The 23379-nt window shown below is 37.9% G+C and overlaps 1 long non-coding RNA gene across 1 annotated transcript; it reads left to right on the forward strand.

Moving 5' to 3' along the window:
- The first annotated feature begins 289 nt into the window (after window positions 1–289).
- LOC308072912 lies at window positions 290–22336 on the forward strand. The gene is made up of 3 exons (XR_013931842.1): window positions 290–3692; window positions 5970–17241; window positions 19022–22336. It is a non-coding gene; the product is annotated as an uncharacterized lncRNA (long non-coding RNA).
- The last annotated feature ends 1043 nt before the right edge of the window (window positions 22337–23379 follow it).

Consider the following 23379-nt stretch of genomic DNA (forward strand, 5'->3'; position numbering starts at 1 on the left):
ATGCTCCCACTCTGCTGGAATGAACAGTCCCCCTCCTCCCAAAGTAAGGACATTTTAAAAATGCAAGAAGGAATTGGCCAGGTCCTACATTCTTTTTTTAATTGTGTATCTTTCTCTTCTTGCTAGTTATAAAATACATATAGATATACATACCCATGTGTGTATGTTACATATACATAGATACATAAAAATATGTAAGTGAGCATTCTCATATGAAAAACCAAGAAAATTTACCTTCTGGGTTTCTTTTCTGGAGATTAAGCTGTTCTGAGTGCATTCTGATTTATAACAAGATACTCTGTCAAAATCAGCAGTACAGTAATTAATTATTTTCAACCATGCTAGTTTTTGGCACTTTACCACTTTATACTATTGATGATCTGGTTTATTCCATTTTAAAGATGAAATATTTAATATTTTGGTCTGCAATAGGATTCACAGAGAATATCCCTTTCTGTACAAGGAACAATTTTGCAAAACAGAAGCAGACTGTTCTTTTTTCCCATTTTTCATAATAAAAACTTGCTAGAGGGATTTAGGGGAGGGAAAAAAAGTCTTTCCCTATCGATTGGTTTTTCATTTTATCTTTTAACAACCTATTTATTAACTATATCCAAAGAAACATATTTTTTTCTTTATTCAAGTACCTTCTCTTAACCTCCATGGTTGTTACAAGTCTAAATGATATTTTTTGGGATGTAGCATTTAGTAGAACCTCAGAACAACTTTTTTGATGAGTCACTGGGGTATAGTACTAGGGAGAGAATGAGGAGAAACTTGACTCTCCCTCTCTCCTTCACACTTTCTCTGGCGTCATTTTCATGGGAAGGAGCGAGGTCCCAGGGTTTGGAGGAACTGCAGGGAGCTCCCTCTGGGCCCAGCTCTGCCACCCTCCCACCCTGGCACCCTCAGGCGCCTGGGCAGGGGGAGGGAAGCGGGGGGACAGGAGGGGTCAGCAGAGCAGAGCAATATTTCCCCAGCAGGCAAGACCCCCCCTTACCTTTGCAGCAATTCCCGTCACCTTGGTGCCGTAAAGGTACTATAACCCAGTAGAAAAAAAAGAACTTTTTCTTTTTTTTTTTAAATGAAACTATATATGTTATTTTCCTCAACTTCCAAGAAAGGATTAATTGAGGTATCAATTTTAACTGACCATAGCCTGCTAGTACAGGCTACAGCTGCAAAAAGGTTTTAGCAGCCTTCCCAAGCTAACTCTTATTTTTCACAGTTCATTAACTTGGGCAAAGTCTGCTCCAGACCGAAATTTTACAAGATTCTAGCTCTCAAATGTTTTCTTTAAAAGCTGGTACGTAAAAATGGTAGGCAAATTCAAAGTTATATAAAAAATAAGTTATTAGTGTTAGACACTACTTATTTACAGGGCTTGAAAATGTCTAAGAAAAAGGTGGCAAACAAATGTCATTGCTAATTACCTTGCAGCTCTGTTCTAGATACATTTGCTGTAGGTTTGAATGAAGTGGTACTCTTCAATGCATGTGAAATAGGCCAATATTATTTTGTACAATCTTCAATAATAATGTCTTTATCAAAGGTAAAGGGTATTCAAATTTCAAGCAGAGAATTATCTTAGCAGCCAGAAAACTGTCCTGTCCTTTACCCCTCCCCAGCACTGCGCAAGAAAAGAAGAGGAATATCTGGCAAGCTCTCCTCAGCCTTTCGCCAGCTCATTGAAGGCAATAGTCACACCAGGGTGCTGACAGCCTTCACAGCTCACCATGCCTGCCCCAGAGAGGGGCAGAGCCCTGCACTGTCGCTGTCCTCTCTGGGCCAGAGCAGAGCCCAGGGAAATGTCCCACGGCGTGCCCAGACCTGTCACCAGCTGACATCACAGCTCCCCTTCGCAGCTAGTGGCAAAACAAGGCTGTGAATTTTCAATCCCAGAATCAAGAATGATTCCCCAGCCTGGGCTGCATGACTTTTCTCAGCTCCTCACTCAAAGGTAAAACAAAATACCTTTCTAGTCATGCAATAATAATTAAAATGAAGACTCAGGGATGCAAAACATCTCTAAATCATCATTGGGTATACAGTGGGACCCTGCCCATATATGACCACTACTGCAGATGCAGATTACCAGTTTATTTAAAGCAAAGGGTTTGTTCCCCCACTACCCCTCCCATCACCTACAAATGTGCAATTGCAACATGTTGCTCCTCAGATAACCCTGTCTCTCCTGACAGGCCACAGTCTAATATTTTTGGGCCAGGGAAGGGCAAGTGATTAAATTATTGCCACATATTAAGTGTGACAATCTGCATGGCTGGGAGGACACCAGGGCTACTGAAAAAAATACTCAAGCATACAATTAACAAGTTTTGTTTCTGCCACTATACTTTTGCTTTCCATTTTTTTTAGATACTGACAGAACTTGGCCTTATATTTCCTACCAAAAAATGTTACTAGTTGGATTTTTTTGTACTCCCTTTCCAAAAATAATTTGGGGTTCGTCTTTTTGGAGCGGATGGGAAACTAACTGCCTCACTTAAACCAATGAGGACCTCCATTTTCACCCGATAGGGGGAATGTTTCTACTATCAGGTCCTTTTGAAAAAAAGCTTTGAGAGAAATGTTGCAAAAGAATCCAAGTCCAAGCCAATATACTGTCTTATCAAAGTCAAATTACTTTGTAAAAGTAATATCAATTTCACAGAAATTTAATTCATTGATGAAAAGATGGGAGAAAGGATGTTCCAAAAAGTAAACATTTTTAATATTTTATAGGGGGTTTTTCCTCTTTTTTATTATTATTATTTTATTATTATTTTGGAACTGCTTTTTATGCTATACTGTATATCATATGACTGAAACTGCTTGAAAGAAAGTCAACTGGTTTCAATATGGATGAGGAATTTCTTTCAGTATGTCACCAGAAAAAAATTATGTTTTGAGAACTGTTCTCTCATGAGACAAGATTTGCATCTTCTGAGATGCAGCAACATGACACTACCTAAGCTAGTGAACCGCAGCAGTTTTAAGTAGCCAGTGAGGATGACTGGTCGAAAAGCCCTTCTTTTTTTAAAAGTCAGCTGTAATGCTATTCCTCTTTTTGCTGGTGACTGGCAGTCAACATTTCTCTTGGATTTCAATAAATATAATCTGTATAATGAGTTCTTAGCATTTTAGCATCCTTTCTTCCTCTCTTGTCTAGCAATTCTGTGTTTTGTTATGTTCCTGACTGTGATGTTTGGGACCTGGTTTTCTTCCTTTCCATTTTTAAAGATGACCTTGCTGGTAAATCTGCTTTCAAAGGTCCCTCAGCTCCATTTAAAATTCAGACCTTTAAATGTGGTCTTTAATAGTTGTAAAATGTTCTCATAAATTCCAGGCTACGTATTTTTTATATTGTTTCTTTATGGTTCATTTAGTGTGACATTATATAAAAAATTTAAAAAGGCATTTCCTTCTCAATCACTTTTGAGTGAAGTGTCTGGAAAAATCACTCATAACTTTCTGCCTGAGCCATTAATTAGCACACTGCTTGTTAACTGCTGCTGTAGCTTTTGATTCACTGGCACCAGCACACTTCTGGTGTGATGGATGTGCTGGAAAGGCTTAGATAGATAGGCTGAAATGTATTTACGTGTCAAAGTAAAATGAAATATGACAATCACTTTCAAAATGATCTTTACAGGATATAGAAGTGATGATGTCGCCCTGGATACTTCAGTTTCGTAAGTAAATACAAATAATGCTCCATGTGTTTTATCAGCCTTTGTCAGTGTAACCTTTAACATAAAATCAAGACAAATTCAGCGCAGTATTTTAAGATGAAAGAGGCATTATCATAGATAGCATAAATAACAAGGCAGGAATTTATGTAGGCCGCTATGAATAAAGATACAAAGGTTTCCTGAACATAAGAAAGAGTCTGCTGTGAGGGAAAATTAAAAAGCCACATGGAAGTTTAAGGAGCTACTGGAAATCAGACCTTTTGAGATGGAGAGGAAACTAATGGATCTGGTTTTATTTTGACTCTTCTCCTTAACTTAAAAAATATCTTATTATTGACCAACAATTTTCTATGTGAACTGTGCATAATGAACTGTGGGGTAGAAAGCTTTTTGTCTAATGGGAGTTAGCAACCAAGAAAAATAAAAACGAAAACACAGAGGGGACTATGTGGAGTTACCACGGCACTGGTCGCCATCCCCTTTCTTGTCCTGATGAAATGTCAGGCCTGAGGACACATATCCCAAATGTCCTGTTACACTACCATAGCTAGTAGAGTGTGTATGCAAGGCTCCTAGTTACCATAAGCATGTCCACCTGCAAAGTCACCAGGGAAGTGGCTATGGTGAGTACAAGGGCCACATTTACCAGAACAATACTGGGTACCCACCACAGTCCAAGCATGGCACTACAAAGACAAAACAGGGTGCAAAGTTTACCTGAGAAGGTGACCGAGTGAGTTCACGCTGAGGTCTGAGCTGTCAGCATCTGCATTAACCCACCCTGATGATCCCTGCGTGCCACGGTGGTGCTGAAGCTGTCCTGCTGGAGCTGTGACTCTGGATATGGCTTTGAAGCTGTTGAGAGATGAAAGGCAATGAGGTGCTCAGATGCCACTGTAATGAAAGGGCTAGAAAACTACCTCAGAGAGGAAAAGCAGCTTGAGAACAACAGAAACCATAACTAATTGCTGTCATTGGTGGTGTTGGTCACCAAGAGCTACAACACAGCAGCAAATAGTAAGGCTTAGGCAATGTGTTATTTGGCTGTAATGAGTGGGCTTTGAAAGCAGCACTACTGCTGGAATGAAAAGCCATTCTGGTGCTGGGAGTTTGCAAGGAGAAACGAGGCTGAGTGACTCCCTGTCTCAGCTCGGGCAATCCTGGCAGGCACCCTCCTGCTGCACCCCTGGAAGAGAGCTGCTCCCGCGAACCCGCCGTCTCAGACAGTGACAAGAAATACAAACAGCATTAGTAAGGCTATAACTAGATGTCTCACAGAATTATCAGAGACATTGATGAATCACATAGACATTTAAACTGTGCTTCATGGGAACTAAAAAGTGAAAAAGCAATTTCATCCTGTAGCAGGTTTTCAAAATGCCTGGAGACAGACATTTGCCTGGGTCAAGGCCCACTCTTGCTAACTTTCCTTCTGAATATTCCTTCTCTTTTTGAATCTTACACCTGGTGCTCTTGTACGTGGCATAATGATGACAACACATTTGGGGTAAAGGAAGCTTCCACTGACGGTAAAGACACCAAGCTTTACTTACTGGAGAATTGTGCAGGATTTTCTTTTAGTCGTTACTAGTAGAATTAATGAAAGGCCAAAATGATAGTGTCGAAAGAAATAACAAATGCTTTTGAAAGTTGGATGAATCTAGTGAATAATTTCAGCCAGAAAAAAAGGAGAAAATGTTGTCAGTGCCACATCTACCTTCTACAAAAGCCTGTTTTTATATTTTTAAGAAAACTCAGATGGCTGTGTTTTGGCAGTCAGCATTAAATGTAACTTTGTTGTGTTGCTGTGCATCATCCCAGGAAAGAAAAGATTATACAATGCTTGTATGTAATGTATTCTACTTATGTCAGTCAGTAAGTGATAGCATGTCCTATCTAATTAAATCCAGATTTCATGCGCATCTCTTCATTTACTTACTGTGCAAATACTAACATTAAAGTATTAAATCAGATAAAATTGCATTTCCTATTAATACAGTGTGTAGAAATGTATAATTTAAAATATATCTTATGAAATATAATCTCTTTTACACATTGCATACTGCTCTGATATTGATCAAGATATTCCCAGCAGTGTATGATGAGAGGAGAAAATGAGCACAGTCCCCATGCTCTAGGGATGTCAGCTTCTTGCTGATCTCTCACACCGCTTCTTTGAATAAAACTGGTTCTTGTTTGATTTGTTTTCTTCTTATTGTTGTTTAAAGAAAGTTAGTTTCAAAAAGGAGTATCAGAATTTGGTTATCTTCTCTCCAGTCAGATGTTTTGCAGAGCAACAGGTGAGCAGCCCACTGCCTCTTCAGCTGTCTGTTTTGTGATCCCACTGGAAATGAAACACCACATCTGGTATATAGTTTCCTAAGAAAAAATTTGCTTGCTTTTCCCACTTTCTGACAAAGGTTCAGGGGAGCCACCCTGTCTTGCTGACAAAGGCACAGACAGCGACTGGACCCTGGGTTTGAAAGCTGTCCTTGGCCAGAGGAGGGCACTTTGATGTGCTGCAGAACAGACAGGCGGCAGGTACTGCCTTCGGGAAGGAGCGCCTGGACACCTTAGACTGAGAGGTCAGCAGTGTTGCAGAAGGCAGCTGCACTTTAGCTTCGCTTCCAGTTTGGAAATTCAGCCTGCTTAGAGACAGAAAAGGCTTTAAATGACTTTCCTGAACACTGCGTCCTTCAGGTTAGTGTGTTTAAGCAGGCTAGACCCAACCCTCTTTATTGTTTTTGTTCTCATGTCATCCTCACTGATGTAAATCCTCTGAGGTCAATGAAAATTGTGCTGGGCACAAATACAGTAAGAATCAGGTCCTGTATACTCATGTGCAGGATTTTCTCTTCTCCAGAATCTGCCACACCAGTGATACCTTTTTATGACTAAGGAGGTAGTTTTTAGATCATAATTTTTATTTGTAACAGAATCAATCAAATATACCCACGCTGTGTTAAATACATATACATTTGTAATTAAAGCTCTCTAAAATTATTCTCTTTTGTTCCTTCTGGAAAGATGTCTAATAATAAATCCTGTAAAACTTCCATATAGGTAGACTTGAGGTAGTCACTCAATACCATTAAAATTAAGAAAGGCCTTCAAATTTAGGGGACATTGTAGAATTAGAGCCTTATATATATTTTAATATCCAACATCAATGCTTCAAACAAGTTTATTCAAACTCATACACTAGCAATACAGAAGGTGGCAGGTGTCCTCCTACATTGGTGTCTGCTGTGTGAGGACCAAACCCAAAAACTAGCGATGTAAAATTCTGGAAAGTTAAATAAAAAATGAACTCATAAAATGATGACATGAACATTGCTTATATGCCTGGAACAATAATTGTTACAGTGTTCAGATATTTTAGCCTTTTCATGAAACAGGCAGTAGAAAATGTTCAGAGTAAAACTATCTGAGAAAAAGGATACGTTAACTCTTTTTACTCAGTGTTATATTTTCCCTTTGAGAGGAAAAAGTATCTGCCAAATGTGGGATGATTCCTTTGTTTAAATCCCGACTGGCAGGAAAAAATAAAAAATCTGCTCTCCGTTAAAATTACCTAATTTTGTAGCTGTCTCAATGATACATCTGCTTTTATCAAATGATGTCCTTTCTCCTTGCTGGTGGAATACTCACTGAGCTCCATAAACAGTCAGTTTGCATTATGTAGATTATTCACAAGAAAAATGAAAAAATGGGCTTTTGACAATGATGGAAACCATGAAGCATGAAGAAATCAGAGAAGATCAAAGATGCTCATTAGTTTAGATGGTAAGAAATAGAGCCATTAACAATAATACAGTATCTTTCTTGTTACTGTTTCATACTGTATGCAATCCCCTAATTGTTGCAGAAAAAGCCTCATTTACTTTTCAATAATCAAATATTTAACAGAAATCCTAATGCTTTATATCACATGTAGTAGAGGGACCTCCTCATTTATTGTATTACTTTGATGTATTTTTTTATTACTTGAAAGGCCAATTCAAATTGCAGAGGTTTTATGAATATTTTATGGGCTTGGTGTTCTGAGCGATCAGAAATATCATGCTCTGATGTGCTCTGGGCTTAGAGCTCTGTTGTGCTCGAACTAAACCCAGCAGAGGAATAGACTGAGGAAGCAAAAACTCAGTTGAATTATCTTTCACATTCCTATATTTCTAATCAGAACATTCCTAAACCAGCTACAGGTGCCTCCCATATGCATATAGCTGACCATAGCAAATTGCAGTCATTTTTTTCCATGTTTTTTCTCTGGTAAAACATACCTTTATTCAGGGAGAACCTAATTTGGACAACTTGCTGTTATAACCTTTGACTTAGTTCAACATAAAACCAGTCTTGATCTTATTTATTTTCTTGCATTAGATTATAAATGTCTGTGAACCTCCTAGTATGTGGTTTAGCAGTTTTAGTATTACTCTTTCCCTTCTGCATTTGAGTTTGAAGGATTACAATAATATAACTGGTTTAATTAAATTTTTACAACTTCTTTATGTCTGCCTATGATTACAAGACTGGTGCTGTATAGATACTGAATTATTTTTATTCAGTAGCATATCAATAGTTATTACGTTTTATTCACTATGGGCTTTCTCCCTGATATATCCTGCTAAAGAAAAAGGGAGTGGTGTATTTAGGATATTGTGAGAAAATATTCTGGGCAAAGCAGTGGTTACAACAGCGAAGGACAGATTAAAAGTCCATTAATATATATCCTCAATATCCACAGCAAGCAAAAATGCATACTATAAAAAAAAAAAAGCCAGAGTAACGCTAAAACCCACAACACAAATATACATTGTTTGCTCATAATATAATGGATACAGTCTATTCCTTTCTGTTTTCTACCCATGATACAAAACTTATCAAGCCATTTGTTTGCTTATACACTGTCTGTGTCGTCCACATTGCTCAGAAGACTTGATGTGAAACTTCAGATATTAGGTCTCAACTACATTGTAACATGGTCAAAAACCTAGTCTGTGGTCCTGTTACACAGCCAACGCTCCGCCTTCTCATAGCAATTTGTATGTGCTATCTAACCAGTAAATCAGTATGAATGGGTTAATGACATATCGCACTGACTTGAGCCACAAACTTACCGACATTACTGGATTTGCACAGGAATGAATTCCCATCATCTGAGCACCAGTGAACTCCAGAAGCAGGACATTGGTATCTGGGCTTTAAGAAGTCATCATGTTTTCTTCATGATAAGCAGATTGGAGGTTAATGCTACTCCGAAGTTATAGGAAACATCCATATTAAAGAGACATGGGAGGGTTTGTGCAGTTCCTCTCCTTCATATTCTGCTGTTGTAGAGTCTACAAGAAGCTGCCAGTGTGGTTAACCGTTAAAACCAGTAAAATATCAACACTGGTAAATGCAACAAGATGGATGCCCTGTGAGAGAAAGGGAGGGAGGGAGGGAGGGATGGTGGAGGAACAGAAGACAATTTTAATCACCTGTGCCTACTCCCAAGGTAGAGGCATACCCAATGCCATTCAGCAGCACGAAGATGATATAATTTAACAATAATCTTTAAAATAATGCTAAGAAATATAGATTAAATACTGCTTGTCTGTGCTCCAGAGATTGATAAGCAAATTAGTTCCTGCATCACTTGGTAGGAAGCCTTAGCTTACTCCAGAGAAGAGGATATAAAGTCATAGTATTGCACTGTGAAATAGATTTGGTTTTTCAGTTAGATGCTAAATTTGCTTTAATAAATATTAATACTTGGGAAAATTCTATACTGCTTTAAAAAACACAATGTCAAATTCCTTTCTAGTCTTTTAGCTTACCCTAGACTGACAAAGAAAAGAACCTCAGAAGCACTTAAAGGCTAGGGGATTTACTCCTGTTTATATTTTTCCTGAAAAAAAATATTAAAACTATGCTCAAGTCATCATTTTTGATGAAAGTATATCTGTGTGTTAAATGCTCATCTTAAGCCTGATGCTGTGAAAAAAGCACATCTCTAGACTATTGTGCCTAATTATGTATTTTCAAGACATCATTATTAAAGTTTTTAGTGCTGGTTAACTGTCACACTGCTGATTTACAAGTGTATGCAACTCTTCTACATTTTTCTCATACTGTCTTCTGATACTTCTTTCTCATTGTGCCTCAGTACGTGGGACAGGACCCTATTTTTGATAGGCTTTATTGTCTCCCATCCTTGCAACTCCATCAGCTAATGTAAAAAATGGTGAAGGACCTATGTATCATGCCCTGAAACATACGTGTAAAATACCTCACTTTTTTCTGTGAGAGTTTTCAATCATTCAACATGCATATAAAGGCTACAAGGAAAGGTGAGATTCTAATATGCAAGCCAGCTATGAAACAGCAAACGTACTGGTATTTTCTCCACCTATTGGCTCAAATACTGAGGGGACAGAAGAGGGAAGGGAAATCTGCTGCATAATACAGATTCTCCCAACTCACCCTGAGGGCAGAGACATTTTTCTGGTTCTGTGATCCAGATCAGTCACGGGCGAGATCAGACCCAGGCAGATGAATCAGACCGAGGCAGAACAAGCCCAGCAATAAAAAACTTCAAAGAAATCTAGCAGTCTGTACGTCCAAGGCTCTTCAGTATGCTCAGGGCATCGTTACTCTGTAAGTTTTAAAAAGGAAAGCTCAAGAAGCAAAGCCATTTGTCTGCCTTTTCACTGAATCCTGCATTATGCTTTCTTTTATACAAAGCAGGCTGAATCTAGTGACTGTAACAATCTTACAACCTGCAGGCCATTTTCTGCCTGCAAGCTGTGATGAACTGAAAACAAGGCAGCCCAAAGCAGGATGGAAAAGCTGCTAATTGCAGCCCTCTCCAACGTGCCCCCTCTTTTTGGGCAGCAGTGCTTCCACACTCATGACAGGGGATGAGAAAATACTTGAAATAAAGTTATCCCTTTAGATAACAGTAAAATCATCACTGAAACTTTTCATAAAAGTGTTTCACCTCACTGATTTCAGGGCACTCAAAATTTACTTAGAGCATATCTGAATTTACATAAAAGACTCAAACTGTGTCAACTTTTAAATGATTTCTTGTTCTTCAAGATGCTGGCAACCTGATACCAGAAATTCAACGTCCCTTTATCTGCCTTAAGAAAAGCTTACAGACCTAGCAGTCATTTTCCCATTCTATCACAGTTCTACAAAGGACATGAGAAAGGTCAGATGAAAAGCTCTGGTTTCTCTGACTTTGACCGTACAGCTCTCCAAAAAGCATATTGAATATCATCGCACCCAAACAGAGAAACATCATACCATCATCTTTTTTGTCTATGATGGATGGCATTATATTGCAATAGCAGAGTAATACAATGGAAATCTTGTCTTTTTCTGGATTTCATGGAAACCAAATCCCCCAAATTGAAGCCCAGTTTATAAAGAAAAACAAAGAAAGTTGAACTTTAAATGCTACTATTCTATAAGCCTGTGAGCTTAATTAGATTCCTTCAGGGATTTCCTTTTTACCAAAGCACATGCAAGTTCAAAATTCAAATAACTGTGTATTTTTCTCAGGGTGTTTTGTGTGCTTTGGTGAATCTCAGGCTACTAATTATCCAGATCAGGAATCAGACCAGAGAGGCAAAGTTGGAGCCTGCGTGGGCCTGGATTTATTGCCTCTGGAAACAAAAGCACAGGGAGCAGAAGGAAAGATCTTAATAGTTTGCTCCAGAGTCTCACCTGCACAGATAAGGTCTTGTAAATACGTATCCTTCCAACTAACACAGTACAGAAATCTTGCTCTAATGCAGAATATTCTGAAGCTATGTTTAAATTTGGCAACTAGTCAGAATAAAAAAAATATATAAATGTTGTCTAGCTATAATTATACCTCTGCAGATATCTTTTAAAGAAAAATGTAAGGGCTGAGCCATGCTTATTTTATAACTATACTGCAAAAGCCTTAGACATCTCTATACTATGTTGAAAGCCCAATGTGAAGGTATGGCAAGGTTTAGGTGTGCCACATAGACATGTTTCATCCTGAACAATTCTAATCCTTTACAGAAGAAATTGTGAGTTGAATTAATTGGTGTATTCTATGTGTATTTGGTGTATAGTGACTTGCAAATGGGTGGAAGCACAATAACGCAGTTTATTAATGGCATAGCAGCAAGCAGTTAGGAAGTAGTTACCTGTACTGAGATGAGGTATGCCTGAGAGAGGAGGAACTTTCCTGTGGTCTGCAAGATAAGATGGAGACAAGCTGTGGGTTAGAGGAAGTCTAATACCACAGTAAGTGACGCTATTTAAAAAAACAAACAAAACATTTCAAAGTCATAAACCATGAGAAAAAGAAATAACTCTTTCTGAGCAGTTTAGAAGAGAAAGTTAATCCAACCCCTTAAAGCAAGGCAGTGAAAAATGGTTTACAGTTTTAATACTCAAGACTGGCAATGACAGTAAAAATTAAAACCAAACTAGACACTATGGCTGTTATCATTCTCCCTGCTTACAGTCATAAAAGATATCTGTGCCTACTGTGTGTTTACCAACACCCAGTTTTCTGAAGGATGTAAAGGTTGCTAACTGAAATGCCAATGTTACATCATAACAGCATTGTTAAGAAAAATATATTCATCAGGTTCAGACCTCAGGAAACAAGCACTCTGTAGAGCTGGCTGCAGCCCATTCATGGTGCTATCCCTGTGCAATTTTGCAGTGAGGTGGAAAGGGGCAGGTTGTGAAATTTGCAGTTTTCCAGCAGACATGTTAAAGGACATATTGACAAAGAGCTCTCGACAGACTTTGGGGACTCAGATCTTTATTCCCTTCACCAAGCAAAATGAATGCAAAGCACTCAGAAATTGAGCTCTACATAGCAGGTTCAGTAATGAACAGAAAAACGACTGTTTTGTTTGGTTGTCTTAAAGCAAAAACAAACCCCAAAATCTCGACATATGTACTCAAAGGTTGAAATATTTGTGTCTGGGTATAAAACACTGGGACCTATACAGAGTAATTGCTTAATCCTACGTGGTACTAATTTATTTTTTTCCCTGTGAACAGTAACGCATGTCAGGTGTGCATTATCATAATGCTAGAAGCAAAAAGGTTTACTGTTGCTTTCTTTTTAGGTAATAAATGAATTGGTGCCACTCACATTTCACAGATAAGAATGTTAGCTGTAGAGAGCTGAAGTATCTTGCCTAAGGTCACAGAGGGATTACTTAGTCTGAGCTTCTGATCACTTATCTTAGACTCATAAAAGAATTTGCATCTCAGGTAGCAAGTATTTATCATTATTATGTCATGAAGCAAAGAATAAAAACTCAGCAACACTGTCATCATTTAACAAAGACATCTTGGAGGGGTGAGTCATCACAAACTGGAGGTTTGCGACAGCGGGGTGTTTTAGCAAGAACAAGGCCAGAGGCTGAATATTAGAGAAAGCACATAATAAATGGAATATGACTGAAAACTTACCTAGTTTCAAAAAGAAGTGGATATGGCATGAATTACATCACAGGTTTCAGATTCTTACAGCTGCCTTGGTATCAGGCTTAGGAAAAACAGCTCGAATTTATGGTTTCATGTTGAAACCATGTGAAACTCCCCCTTCCGTATTTTGATGTGAAAACCAGCCTTATGTATTTCAATTTTAGGCTTTTAAATTCCCAGACTCAAATGAAAACTCAGGACAGCTAAAACTGCAACACTTAAGACCAAAAAATATAATTTTGCAGGAGATCTTGTGCATCAAAAGATGGCTGAACTCAGCAAAACTACTGAACATAGCAAACTTGAGTATTTAGTCTTAGTTTTCCACTTCTGTGGAAATCATAATTTGTACTTTTACAGTAAGTATACCTTCTCACCCAAACTGAGTTGTAGAACTGACCTAGTACCATTACTTATTGCTACTTTATTTGTTTGGGTTTTTTTTTTGTCATTAGCAAAAGTGGTGGGTTGACCTTGGCTTGGATGCCAGATGCCCACCAAGCTGCTCTACCACTCACTCCCCTCCTCAGCAGAAGTGGAGAAACGGGGGTGGGAGAGAACGTAAGATGAAAAAACCTTGTGGGTCAAGACATGCACAGAAGCCAAGGAAAACAAAAGATGTTATTCTCTACTCCCCATCAGCAGGCAATGTTCGGCCACTTCCCAGGAAGAAGGACTTCAGTACACATAGCAGTGTCTCCGGAAGACAAACATCATAAATAACAAATGCCCCCCACCCCCTTCCTCCTCCTTTCTCTTAGCTTTTACTGCTGAGCAGACGTCAAATGCTATGGAACATCCCCTTGGTCAATTTGGGCCAGCTGCCCTGGCTGTGTCCCCTCCCAAGACCTTGCCCACCCCCAGCCTACTGGTGAGCAGCCCTGATGCTGTGTGAGCGCTGCTCAGCAGCAGCCAGACCCTGGTGTGTCATCACCACCGTCCCAGCTACCGATACAAGCACAGCACTACGGGGGCTGCTGTGGGGCTCAGCCAGACCCAATGCAGCAGCTTCTACTAGCAATGATTTTATACCACAGGTACATGTTATACTTGTTATTCAAGAGATGGAATTACTCTGAATAAAGTGTATTTCTGTGGAAGACTTGTTATAAATTAAGCTAATAACGCATATTTCTTATTGAAGATAATTTGTAATCAAACAGTTGATCATTCTTAACCTACTTACATTGAGATGTATTAACTTTGTATAAACTTGTTTGAAATGTATTGTTTTCCGTGTCATGAATTTCAAGTATTTTGAAATTTTAGATGGTTTGGTCATTCAGACATGAGTGTTTGCTTTGAACTTCATTATTTTAATTAATGGGCAAGTTTGCAATTTGATGGTCAGATGCACAGAAATAACTGACATTTTTATTCTCTCATAAAATTTTAATATGAACAGTAATAAACAGCTCAGCTAGAAAACCTATTGTTATTTTAAAACTGATTTATGTCCTTTTTATTACTATGTTTTTAGTGGCCTCTAATTTTTAGAGTTTATGGTATTTTTCAGTACTAGATGTTAATTCCTCTAATAAGAATAGCACACGCAATAATATATATGTATACAGAAATTAATTTTAATGCAGAAATGCTTCATTTCCTAATCTTTAGGATGAAAAAAACCCCATCCAAATATAAACAGCAATGAAATACAGCTTATTTCCTAGTCTTGCAGAAATTCTTAGTATGAGAAGGAATAGGAACACCATTGACAATGACTAATCAGTGGTGCACGGAATATCTACACTTCCCAAGCACCTCCAAACTCTGAGTTTGTGTAGCCACTACTGGCTTCTTTACCAAGGCAACAGCAAGGCTGAGCGGAGTCGTTAAGCCTACCCAACACTGACTCTGAGCTCCCAGGAGAGTGGAAATGGCAATTATATACATTGGCTTTACACCCCTTCATTCTGTCCCATCTCAGATAATGGACTGTTCATATGAAACAATCAAAGAAGATAGTATTTTTCTTCAAAAGATTCTTTGAGGGAAATAACCATAAACCAGTTTGCTTTGGAGATGTGTGAGCTATGTGAGTGTTTACAACAGGCAGATGAATTGGCAGGCTACAAGTATCTAGGTTGGCTCTCCATCTTTGCTGACAGCATGTTCTTTCAGTGCTCCTCTGACTAATCCTTTCAACTGCTGCCTCTGGAGGCTCATCCAGGGCTTCTTAGGTTGAAATGTCTATGTAACTAAGGAGGAAGAAAGGTGACTGAAGAAAGGTAATTAGAGGAGGAACACTACAAGAGAAAAATAAAACTTCAAATGCCATTTAATTAAATATTATGTTATTTTCATGACAAGAATATTTTGATGCCCGTGAAAATCATTTTATCAGGACCCAGAAGGAGATTGGTAGGCAACAGGAGCATTGCAAAGCAATGCATGAGAACCCTGCTAAAGACAGAACGAAATACTACTGCACAGAGCTCCCATCAGCATAGATGTGAAAAGAGCCGGAATCCTTTCAAATTATATTCAGAAAAATAAGGAAAGCTGTTCAAAAGGTGTAATACTAAATTATGTTTTTTTGGTGCAGGTAATTACACAATAGTTTTAATCTACCAAACTCCTAACTATTCATTTTGCTTTGGTCTCAGAATTCTGATTTAAGTCAAGCAAGTCTGGTCTTACAGTGTGTGTTTTTATTTTCCATCTCTTTCAGAGTGTAAATGCATGCAACGCTACTGTAACTCTAAATAGCACTGAGGGATTTCTGTTTTTATTTGTGTATTCATTTGTTTGTGTTTGTTTTTTTTTTTTTCCTGGCTGTTTTCTTCAGGAAGAAAATAAGCTTTGTTAAACTAGTTAATTTAAAAGTGGGCTGGGAAGCTGCTGAATTGACAGTAATAGTGTATTGTTACATTTGTTTATTTGAATAACAAACTATTTTGATGTCTTGGTAATGAACAAATGGTTGTAGAGTACTTTAAGTCAATGTCACAGCTGAGAGAAAAATACAGAGCTTGCTGAGTACAAGTGGACCGAAAACCTCAGTCTATTATCTTTGTGAGCTCAGGCTACTAGTGATTTTTCACTGACTTTTTGACAGTACAGTTCAAAGGCAGAATGATTTTTATTCACCACATTATACTGCAGTATGTTATTTTTGAGCAGATTTGAAGCCAAAAGTATGTAAGTGGAAATATAAAGAAAAGCAGTCACATCTGGATTATACAGATCCCAGCAAATAAAAAAATATTTCACAATATACCAGATAATAACATCTAAAAGTTTTCAGAAAAGACTTCAAGTTATTCATTGTAGCATTTTTAGATACAGTCAGAGAGCTTGGCCTTGGTGAGCTGTATTTAGCTCAAGGTTGAATAGGTATTAAGAAGACTCAAGGTGGCTTTATACCAATTGTGTCTTTTATGAATTCAAGGCATTAGAAAAGGGCAATTTGGCTTCCTTACAACAAGTGTTGTGTAAAACCAGGTTCAGAGCTGCCTAAATCACATCTGTGGGATCTAAGAAACCGTACAAGCCAGAGACCAGCAGTGACACTTGGCTGCTTCCTACATATCACACTGGGATTTCTAAGAGACTCTTGTCAGGTCATTGGTTTCCAAATGTTGAGCAAAGATGACAGCAAAGAGAGAGGTGGAGGCAGTTTTTCTACCCATCAATTTCAACAAAGTCTATTCTTATTACATAAAAATGTACTTGCTTTAATTAACAGCTTGATATAGCATTATTTATGACCCAAGCAAGTATGAATTGGAAAGTAACACATTTATAATTTCTCTCTTCTGCTTCTTATTAATAAGCAAATAAATAAAAAGTAAATAAACTAACCTCAAAGATTCATAGATGGAAACTTCTGTGTTAGTGACTTGCATGGGTTCATCTGAAGAAAGCTCTACAATAATAAAAGTGAGGTAATGTCAAAAAAGTCTACCAGCTTCTTTAAAGAAATTACTTATTTCATTGCCATCTCACTTTTTCAAAACAACATAAAAAGATTTTCTCTCTAACACAGGGTACAACACAAAGTATTGTTCACGAGAATGCCACAGGAAAGATCACTGCCTTTTACAGCAGCTTACCAGGCATCCTGGTATGTGTACTGAATCAAGCAAGCTCTTTACTTTTTTTTTTTTTTCTTTGTGTTTCTGGTGGTTTTATCAAGCAAATGAGGAAAAGCCTTATAAATCCTTTTTTATAATTCTCTATTTGTGCAGATGCAATACAATGAAAATCTTATGTTCTTTAATACTTAAAAACTTATTATAATACCTTTGTTATAATGGACACCAAGATCATTATACAATAAAGGAATTTAGAGCATTCTCTTTTTGCCACTGATACACTGCCTGTGGGAGGACCAGGAGGAGATAATCTGTGTTCAGTCACTGCTTTAGCCTAAAAATAATTGAAATTGAAATTAGAAAATACTTCTTCAGCCTGTGTAACGATATGAAGGAGTAGGAAAATATATGGTTTTGCAAATCCTCATCTATTTAGCAGAGCAAGAGTCACAAGCAAACCAGTGTCTCATTTTAAAATGTATCCCTACAAAAAAGGGATAGCAAGAAAGCAAATGTGAATAAGCAAAATCAAATTGAGCATAACAGAGGTGGAAGAAGCAGCTTACTGGAACCAATAAGTAGCCCATGTAGGGTAAATGCAGTATATCAATATTAACATTTTGCCTCACCTCATTCTACCAGCTTTCAATGTATTTGTATTTACTCACATTCCCTTACAACGCCATATCTGAATTTCACTTTATTTTGCCATTCACTCATTTCTTGTACTCCCTTTTTGTACTCAACTCAATAAAGAGTTGAATGTCTACTGAATTATTTCTAACCAAATAACTTCTTTTTCAGACTCAGGTTTCTGACTAAATTATTTCCTCTCCTTCACTTACCGTAAGTTAGGAGAAAATTGGCTGCTTTAGCTCCACATACAGGCCTCTGCTTAAGAAAGATCTAATTAATTTATATACTTGGTAGGACAGCATGATAGTGGCTCAGTCTCTGAAATGTCTCCTGGTTCAGTTAATATTTTCCAAGGAGTGCTATTAACACAAGTGAATAGGGATTTCCAGTGTTGATTTCAAAAGGTACATGCCAGCCACTGAGATTGTGTTGCTAGTACTCAGCAAGGCCCATGAAATTGTAACATTTGCGATTAACATTGAGATTAATCTAGGATCAAAAGAGTCCCTCTTCCTGTGAAAACAGCTTCCTACAAGAGAACCTCAAATGTCTTCATCCAAACCAGTCTAAAATGACTCCAAGCACCTTGCTGTTCCCTAGTGACTTTTTAGGTAATATAACAGGATGCAACATGAGTTTATTTTTCCCTAAGAATCAGCATAAATTTCCTTCTGCTTGCTTTCACCCTATTACTTACCATTAGACTACTTCAGCTCACCCTAAACATTTCCATGGTTACTATGGGCAACATACCTACTAGTAACAATACTCCCAGCAAAGCTTCCCATCAGTATTCACTTCTTTCCAGCATCTTCAATGTAATCACAATGGACACTGTGTGTTTCTGAACTACTTCAGTAATAAGCCAGACACCAATAAGGTAAAAATGTTGCAAACCCCAGAAAGATTTAAAAAGAAAAAAAAGAAAAAAACCAACAAAACAACCACTTGAAGAAGAACATTATATTTGTGCCTGGAAAAAAAATAAAAGAATTACTAGACCAGACATGTATCGTTCCAAGTTTTTATGGAGACAATAAAACAAGAACTCGGTAATATGTTCTGATCATCTGTTTTAGGCAGACTCGAAGTAGTTGTCTGGTAAAATTATTGCTTTTATATAACAGTTTGCTCTTTTTGTTTTGATTAATGACTATGCTAGTTTCTAAGCAGCAATAGTTCCTACATTAGAGAAAGCACATTTTTTGGAACTGGTGTTACCTGTTGGTGAGAAGATGACTGTCCTGCCAGTGCATTTTGCAGAATGTAATTAAATCTTGTCCTAAAATAGAAAGTGCCTAGCGCAGCTTTTAAATAGGTAAGAATCTTGGAGCATCCTGTTCTTATTTTTCTAATTCAATTGCATTATATGCCATGTGAATCTCCAGACAAGATAAATTGCTTTTGTTTGAAATTAATTTACTATATAAACACATATTCTTTCTAAATATCTTTGGGAGCACTCATACTTCCTCACAACTCCTTTTGGTAGCTCAGACAGTTTTTACAGCTTTTTTTTTTTTTTTTTTTTTTTTAGGTTCAGTGCAGTAGAAGTACACTGTGCGCACATCTTTTAGTGTTTGATCTTTTGTGACAGAGTTTGTTCACAGAACAAGGATGCATGAAAATACAGCTTCATTTCACATTTCACACATAAACCAAAAAGGTCGTTTTCAGATAAAGAAATGGAATAGACTTTGACTGTTGCAGAAGCTTGAATACTGTTGCGCTTTTTTCTGTCTAAACCAAAAGCAAAAAACTGCCAGAGCTAATTTTGATCCAGAAGATGAGTTGCTTTGAAATGTGATGGACAAACACAACACGCAAACCACTGCTTCTACCTCTTCAGCAGTCTCATGTAGCAGAACAACATCTGCAACCAAGTACAAGCTGCTGATCCAACCTGTGCTTCAAGAAAATTGGATTAGGACAGAGGAACATTAAGTTTCCATATATTTTAAAATGTCTTCAAATCTTTAGCTTTTCTTTGGAAAACAGGAAGGACTAGGAAAACAGAACAGCTGATTTCCAGGTTACTGTGCTTCAAATGCAAAAACTGGGATCCAAGTCTTTAAGAAATTATTTTAAATCTATAGCAGGAAAGAAGGTGCTTTTACTTCCCATTGCCAAAACTTCAGGCTGCATGTGCAAAATTCTCTTTAAAAACTGCATGGGATAAAAAACATTGAAGTGGTAGCCAGATTTTGAGAGAGCATCTGCCAGAGATTCATGTTCGTTTGTATGAATTGGACATATGGATTTAGTTACATTATGTGAAAAAAGTTTGGCACACAGAAGTTGTATTTCTGTAAAAAGCCAAGGAATACAAAGCAGAGGAGCCAGGAGAAAAAAAAAAGTCTTTCAAACTAAGGTAGAAAGTGAAAGGAAAGAAGATCAGAGAGTTGTGGGATCTTGTGTCCTGTAATAAAGGGAAACTAAATTTCTCAGAGCCTTCATGAATAAATCTGGAGCTTAGTGCCATACTCCAAAAATAAATTAGAACAATCTGTGTACAGGAAAGGTTAACAGCCAGTCTGCTACTATAAACTGGTTTTGTTTCTAAATCATATTATTGTGGGTTTTAGTTGTTGGTTTTATTCTTTCTTGGTTTTGTCTTTTTTTTTTTTAAGAAGCAACTTTTTACTGCATCAGGACAGAGACAACTCTATTAGCACAAAGGATGTTCCAGAAATGAGTGAAGCCCTCTAGAGCGAACAGCAGGGGCTTTTCTGGTGAACACAGGGTGGAGAGGACACAGCCTTCCCACCAGAGAGCCAGCCAACACTGCAATAGCTTCCCCTCCCAGTTCTGCATCAGCCATGTGGTAGGTGGCAAGTCTTATGTTTTAACTTCTTAAAATCTTGCTTGCTGAGTGCTCAGTTTGATTTTTGTGATTTGTGCCAACATTTTCCTCTCTTTCCCAGCTTCTGGCTGCTGTGTGGATGTCTCCTTATGCTTCTCTTTCCCCAGCTTTCCATCTCTGGAGGGAGGTGAGAGGTCTCCTCAATTATTTTTCTCTCGTGCAGGCCTCACAAAGAGAGTGATTCATTGCTGTATTCGTGGATTGTTGTTTGGAATGGTGCAGGCCAGAAAACACCTCTACTTGGAGACTCAAACTTAGGAGTTTCTGCACTCCTTATCATTCTAATTCCTGGCAAAAGACCCTGAATTGCATGTTTTCAATCCACATAAACTTTAGATGCTACTAGATGACATAATTTATATAACCAATGACTTTCTGACATGGATTTGGTCTGATCAGAATGATAAAAATCTTTTCAGATAAAACCTGACTCTTCTCATTTCAATAAACACTTATCCAATTTCTCCTTGCAGTTAGAACTTTGCTGTATTTCCTTAACAATGGAGCTGAAAAACATAAAGGACAATGTAAATGTAATGTTACCTTGTCCATGAGCTTATTGTGCAACCGCTAACCACTTCAATCATAACCAAAATCCCATGTATCAAAGCCTGAACATTCCTAAGTAGATCTTTTCATCCTAGCTGCTAAATTACTCCTGTGGTCCTCCAGTCACATCACCTACGTCAGTGCCACGGGAACTGCAGTTTCTCAATAATTTCCTGCTTGCCTTTTTTCCTGGAATCATTGTCAAAGAAAAAGTTAGAAATAGTAAAAATACCAGGATCGTAAAAATGGCACTGCAAGACAAATTTGAGAAAACCTGGAGGTTTTAATCTCTTGGCCCAATTGCTTCAGCCTAACTTAGGATCAAAACCAGCTTTGTGTTCAATACGAAGTCTTAAAGTTTGTCTATGTTATTTGTTCATGCAGCTGGGAGCTTGGGACTTCTAAAAAAAGACTGAGACATGGAGAAAGACAATCAAGCAAACAGGACTGGCAGTGCCCAGCAGAAGTTTGAGAAGCTGTGACACACCACAGGAAAACTACAGAGCAAGTTTGGGTGATGACTTTGACCAACTCTATCTTTGACCTTCACGCAGTCTTTGTAATTATTATGATTTTCTTTCATTTTATTGTGGTTTTTCAAAATGCATCTGCACTTTACAAATGCTCTGTTTGCTTCAGTAGAAAGAATCCAAACAAACAAGCATAAAACCAAGCCAAAAGCACAACCCCAAAGATTGAAACTACATATTAGAAGTAGGAATGGCCAAATTCTGCATGCTCATCCATCTCTCTTATTCCCACCCATGTGTCCAGAAGGGAGAAAGCAAAGCTGGCTGTGTTTCTATGGTACTTTACCTGACCCTGCCGACCCAACCAGTGTCTGCATATATACCCAGGCAACGATACATCAGCCTCTACAGCTGGATGGGTCTGCCACGGGCCCATGTTCTTGGGGAGGCAATGAAAGTGCTGGGCAAGCTGGGTCTGGACACCCATGCTGCCTTTCCCAAGGAAAGGGTCTAATTCATGTTGGAGTGAAAGACAAACTACTATTAAACAGAGGCCTTAACATTTCAGCTTTCAAACAAGCATCATAATATTTCTGTATTTTATATATATATATATATAAAAAGTAAGATTTATAGGACTTTCTTCAGAAGTAAAACACAGATGGGGACTGAAAAGACAATTTTTGTCCCTGTAGTGGAACACTACTTTATGATCTGAAACCAGCGTCTACTAAAGAGGTTATCATTCACATGTACAAATGAACCATAATGCAAGATTGAAAAATTAATTAAACCATTGTTTATTCAATTACATGCTGTGTCCCTGCTTTATCTAGATAAACAAGCTGAATAAACTTCTAAAAGCTCTCAGCCTGAAGAGCCTGAATCCTATTATCAGGTGTTAAATTAAACATTTAGAGGACTACATTCCATGAAAGGATATTTCCAAGGACCTGTGGTACTTCTAAAACAGCACATTTAAAACATTCTGCTATTTTAAACAAACCTACCTTGAAATTTTTAAGAGCCTAAATATGTCTGCAAATGAATTAACTTCCCTTTAAATGTTTTTTATGTGGTAAAATATTTTGTTTAGATAAAACAAAAGGAATCATCCAATAAATAAGAGATAGTGTGTCTGACAATGTAAGATTTTCTCACCTGAAACCACAGGCATGAAAGCAGTATGAAATCCCTCTCTACCTCACCCAGAGCACTGTGACCAGGTGTAATTTCAGAACAGACTACAGAAACTTCACATTTATTGGCTGCCGCCACAGTTGCCTCAATTATGCAGAGACTATTTCTGTGTTAGTACTTCCATGACACTGACAGGGGCATGATTTTACTTGCAAGGAGATACTACAACATATCAATGGTGAAAGTAAGAGGGAGACTCAAGGCCCAGGCCCAACAACATTTATAATTAGAAAAAGTTACAACGACAGGCAGAACAGATGTACTTGAGATCAGAAACCACCTGGCAAACATCACTTTACAGTTCAGCATGTGCAGAAATGCTTTCAGAAGTGATGAAGTTTACAGCACCACTGGAATCATATACTTCTGCTACATGAGAAACTGGCAGCAGTAGCAGCTGCAGGACAAAACTTCCATTGGCCAACTACAACCCTTTTGGGGGGGGGGGG

This window comes from Falco punctatus, assembly GCF_963210335.1.
Source record: "Falco punctatus genome assembly, chromosome: 13".
In the NCBI taxonomy this organism is placed as follows: Eukaryota; Metazoa; Chordata; class Aves; order Falconiformes; family Falconidae; genus Falco; species Falco punctatus.